Below are 5,764 nucleotides of genomic sequence, written 5' to 3' on the forward strand. Positions count from 1 at the left end.
AAAAGGATTAAAGGAGCCATGAGTGGTGGAATAGATAGGGAAATTATTGTTGGACGAGGTATCCTTCGGAGGTCTCATGGGATTGCTATGTTTGTTTTTGGCATAGCAATCGGTTAGGTGTCCGGTGTTTCTAATGGTTGACAGATAAGGTGGCATCAGAGAGGTCTCGGCCTCTTCTGAAAAGCAACAAGTGGTAGCAAGAAGATTCGAAGTGCATTCATTGACTTGGCATTCATGTGTGGAGTTTCCTGTATTCGGGGTATACACTAAGTTGTTTGTTGTGGATTACATAATCTCAGAGTACTTGATTTGACCCTGTTGCGCAACTGTCGTCTTAGTCTATTCATTGTAGTGATAAGTCTCTTACTCGAAGGATTATCTGAGCTACGGTCAGGTATAACTATTCTGTAAGGAAATTTTGTCTGTGACTCTATTTTCTAGTAGGAACCTCAAGTTATCAGAGGTTGAGTAGCCAGTTGGGAGATAAGTGCATTGAATTCGGCAATGATTCCGTTTGAGCGGTCTATCAAGGAGACAGACCATCTCGAGACTTCACATTTCAGATGGAGTGGATATGATCAGTTTGCAAGGAACTCATTCATCTTCAGGTTTTAGAACCCTATGTGGAATGGTTTTGGTTTCCTTGGAAAGGTTGGGGTATGCTTGTGGTTGTGGCTTTGTTGCTCAAGTTGTTTGGCGTTTCAGGACTGGTAAGGAATGATTTCGAGGACAAAATCTAATTTAAGTGGGGGATAGTTGTAACATTCCATTTGAAATTAAATAAATAATAAACTCTAAAAACCCCGAGATGTAAATTTTTATTATTATTTTATATTATTGTAGTCAAAATCAATAATAATTTAGCAAGGTGTTGGCTTCGAGGAGTTAAATGTCATACTTTTGGATTTTGTGGGTTAAAAGTGTAAGTTTCAAATTGGTTTTGAAAAAGAAGTCAGGGGGTGTTTGGTAAATACTGGACTTAAATTGAAAGGATTTTGGAGTTATGAGGGTTGACTGGAAATTTATGGACTTTATTTGGAAAGAATAAGACGAGGAGGGATTGAAAACGTTAATATGGTCAAATATTGAGATTGGATGGAAGCCTATTTTGGATAAGGTGTCTAAGTCCATAACTATATTTTGTATGTACTTGACCCGATTTAGCATGGTCCATTTGGGTTGCATGGCATCAGAACATTTTGGATAGACTTTTGTGAGAAGAGGATATTTATGATTTGTTATTATATTATAAGTTCTAATATATTCATATGAAATCATATTATTTAATTAGTATTGGTCAATAATTTATTTGGAATTAATTTTGTTATCAAAATAGACTAATTAAATATATAGGGATTGATTGTGTAAATTATTCATTCTTATATAGTAGGCTTATGATCCATGATTCTACATGTTGGGCTAAATCCGTTGGGCGACCCATGGATGCTCCATGGAGGTCAAAACCCAGGGAGCATAAGGAATACGGAAAGACTTGCACATTAGGGTTTGCATGGTGTAACCCTAATTGCATTACACTATATAAAGGACCCCATCAGCTTGGGAATGGGCACATATGATACACAAGTGAAGGCGAGCCGATTTTGGTGCAATATAATCTTCTCAAAAGTTATTCCAATTGTTGGTGGTGCTGTGTGAAGCATTTGAGGCATCACATTCGGAGTGCTAGGCTCACAAAGTCTTAAGGAATCAAAGCTACAAGAAAGGTATGTCATTCTACTAGAATTTTGTATTACATATACCCCATAATATGCTAGTTAGGATGAAACCTTGGAAAAATGAAAGTTTGAATGTAAAATAGAGAAAACATAGATCCAAGGTTTCCAGGGTTGCATGCACACCATAGGAGTGTTAGAATACTCAAAACCCAACAGTGGTATCAGAGCCTAGGCTTGCTTTCAATTATACTTGATGCTACTTGCTACAAAAATCGATTTTCTACTCACTATTCAGTGAACTTGCCGAGTCCTATGCGAGGACTCGACGAGTCAATCTTGAAATTCATCCGACTCGCCGAGTTGGTTCTTGCACTCGACGAGTTGGAGGCCCTGAGTGCAGAATTTCGAGTTTCAATGTTGGAATTGGAGTAGGATCATTACCTTAAACTATTTTTAGATCGGTAAACCTGTTTTTGATGTGGTAATGATTATGCTTATCCAATTTCAAAGATAATTGTCAAAGTTTCAAGTTTTATATTAAGTTTATATGATTCTTGAAAATTGTTGATATGAATTATGCATGATTATGAGTCTTGTTAGATCATAGAAATTATATGACATGCTTGTTAGTTTAATTGTTGATCTAAATGCTTTATAATGGACTCCATAACTTGTCCTCAAGTTATGAAATTCCAACAGTCTTTTCCATTAAACTCATTAAAACTCATATGTGAAAGAAATGAAAGGTTTAATTTGCCCTAAACTTTTGGAATATGTAAAGTCACTTTAGAATACTTTAATTCCAAACCCTAGAGTTTTAAAAGTTTAAAATTCAACTCTTATACAATTATAATATTATAAGTTTATATATATATATATATATATATATATATATATATATATATATATATATATATATACTTTATAAAGCATACATAAATGTGGGACCCTCAAAAAATTAAGACAATTGTCTTAAAACTCAAGCAAATGAATTCTAAACCCTTGGATATTTTATAGACGGTGTAGATGATTTTATCAGTGATCCTTGTCAAAAGCTTTTAACCAATCACAATCTTTTATTTGTTATGTAGAAGTATTGGAGCATCATATACAAAACATTTATGCATGAAATGTTTTAAAGATATTAAGACTCCTTTGGTTGGCAGCGGATGACTATTGGCCCCACCGTTTTCACGTGGGCGGGCAATTTAAATTTTCTTTTTGAAATCTAGAAACATAGTAATTTGAATTGAGCTCTCAAAAAACGTCGGAGCCATTTTGAATTTAGCATCCTCCTCTTCTTTCTTTGTTCCATCATCTATGTTCTCTCTCTGAATTTGACCATGTCCTCTGAAACGCCTTCACTTTTCAGCTCCGTGGCCGTCATCAAAAACGATAGTCACTATCATTCTATATCGTCGCCGTGATTTCTCTCTTTTTTCTACTCTAACATATGTTTGTTCTTTCATTTGTGCAGGTTCAAGAAGATTGAATCAACCAGCTCCCCATTTCCTCCAAGAAATCAGCCATTCAGCTTCGATGTTGAAGATCTGAAACTTCTTTCCATCTCGATTGCACCTAGGTGCCTTCTAATCTTTTACTTTTCAGATCTATACAAAATCTTAACCTAAACTTACCACACTTTTCTGTCACTGTCTACCTTGATCTGCTAGAACCATCCACTGATGTATGTTGAAAGCACACGGATCACCCCATTTTCTCGCTATCCATACTCCAATTCTCACACATTGTTTCTAGAAGCCCTAGAATTTGTACTACTGCCTTCTTCTCTCTATGTGAACCAGATCCGCTGCTGCTTCTTCCGCACCATCCACAGCCAACCACCATTCGCTGCTATGTTCACCACCATCTACAGCCACTCGCCACCAACTAACCTTGGCCACCGCTATACGAGATTAAGCTCTCTCTCTCTCTCTCTCTCTCTCTCTTTCTCTCAAGCCATACGGATCTCAGGCTGTCATCTTCCCTGTTTCATCACAACCATCACCTCATTACTCTCTTAGAAAACCTAAGGATATATGCATCACCTCTGCCTTATCCTTAAAACCGGTGTTGATTCCTCGATGATTTGAAGGCAGATTAGTCAGGTAATCTAAGTTTTCTTTAATAGTTTACGATTGTGGGTTTCATTTACAAATGATTCTTGACTAAACCCATAAATTTCAGGTGTTATCAAACATAGGTTACTGGTTGGTTTATTGAAATGGGGGATTTGGAAACTGCTGATTGAAGTTTCTGGTGATTTGAAGTCAAATAGGTACATTTTCTACATAAATGACTTATGATTCATCCACTTCTAGCTTATTCTTCTCATTTATGGTTTGCTCGTGTACAAGATTTTTGTTTTCATTTGTTGACACCATTCAAACTAGCCTGTTTTCAGATCTCAATTAAAACAAGTGGCGGAAGAAACCTCTTGAAAGCTTAATACGTCTCAGTATGCTGTCATATTGGTAAGTACACATGTGTTATTGTGAAACCTTATGTTGTAAGCTACATAAGTATGTGCATTCTGGTTTGCTTTTTTTTATAGAAACATTCCATATTTTTAATGGAAAAAATAATTATTTGGATGACATGTTGAATAGTTTCATGATTGTTTTAATGTGATGCCATGAAACTGTTAAGAATTTGCAACATGACATTGTTTTAGAAGAACAAACTTTGCATTTTTGTGAAATAAATTCCTTGTTTAACAGTCCACTAATATAAAATAAAATGTTAATTGACAGATACAAGAGCCTTCAATAATTACCTCAAGATCAAGTTGTTGAAACAATCAAATACAATCTAAAAGGGGGACTTAATTCACTATTGTTTTACTTATAGCTCTATATATGCAAAATTTCAAATAAACTAAATATTTACTTTTACTATTTTAACAAGATATGAAATGGTTTTTTTGGTTATGCAAATGATCTGAAAAGGAATGAAATTTTTTATTCAATACATATTTTCTTATATGTTGTTAAGATGAGCTGAAATTGTAGGAATTGTACCTACCTTTTTTGTATAAGTTGTTCGAGAAAAATAGTTTTTGCTTATGGTTACAGGGAGAGAAAGCAGAGTAATAATATATACACTTTAGGCATATCATGAGTTGCTATCAAAACTTTGATCTCCTTCTCCAGATATATCACTCACTATTTGGTAACACATTTCCTTGAAACATCTATGGAAAAATCTTTACTAATTCAAGTGATATATTATTGTTTAATTGTGTTCAACTTGATGTCCTTGATATGTATGTTACAGGTTGATATGCCTAGACAGGGCATAGGGCAGAGACCAACAATATGATGACATTTTAGACTATTTTACCCTTGTATTAAAATTACTTATTGGTATACCTTTATCTCTATTGGTAATGTTGTTCCATGTGTAGTGATGAATACATGAGGGACATGGGTTATATGAGCTGAACTCGCAAGAGGATAGGTTTTTGGTCACTAAAAAACGACATACATGTAACTAGGCTAAGACTATTTTTTCCATAGTCAAGTTATGTTATTGGTCCATACATATTCAAAGTTTGACTAAAGGTCAGATACCCCAGTAGTATATATATATATATATATATATATATATATATATATATATGTGTGTGTGTGTGTGTGTGTGTGTGTATAAGAACAAGTCAGTCTTACAGTTAGTAGGCCTCATTCATGAAGTCGGTCTATAAGGGGGGTATAAGGTTGTTTCCTATAAAATGGCAACTTTATATGTGTCCGTTCTCACCCACCGCTTCCTTGATTGGTGGAGCGTCATTAGCCGACCGGGTAGGACAAAGACTATAATTCTCATTAAAAGTATAATGATAAATATAAAGTAACTAAATGTTTTATATTTTCCCAGTCTTAGTTACTTTAGGGAAATGTGAAATTGATGTTAACCCATGAAATTAAACTTTGCACCTTTCTAAGTTGTTAGTGGAGTGTGTGTGCTTAACCAGCACACTAACTAGGACTTACAAGGGTGGAAAAGGGTGGCTTAAGATCTATCATAGATCGGTGGAGCGTGTGTGGATAACTGACACATCGATTGGGTGATAAAATTAAGAGTACCAA

At 35.0% G+C, this 5,764-nt stretch overlaps 1 long non-coding RNA gene across 2 annotated transcripts; it reads left to right on the forward strand.

Annotated features, from left to right (window-relative positions):
* Window positions 1-2,892: 2,892 nt before the first annotated feature.
* LOC145094923 (uncharacterized) lies at window positions 2,893-5,237 on the forward strand. 2 transcript variants are annotated; one of them, XR_013703648.1, is made up of 4 exons: window positions 2,893-3,258; window positions 3,350-3,784; window positions 3,864-3,954; window positions 4,081-5,237. It is a non-coding gene; the product is annotated as an uncharacterized LOC145094923 (long non-coding RNA). The 2 variants fall into 2 exon arrangements; XR_013703647.1 differs by having other exon boundaries at window positions 2,893-3,784.
* The last annotated feature ends 527 nt before the right edge of the window (window positions 5,238-5,764 follow it).

This window comes from Lactuca serriola, chromosome 3 (assembly GCF_051521515.1).
Source record: "Lactuca serriola cultivar US96UC23 chromosome 3, Lser_US96UC23_V15, whole genome shotgun sequence".
Classification (NCBI taxonomy): domain Eukaryota; kingdom Viridiplantae; phylum Streptophyta; class Magnoliopsida; order Asterales; family Asteraceae; genus Lactuca; species Lactuca serriola.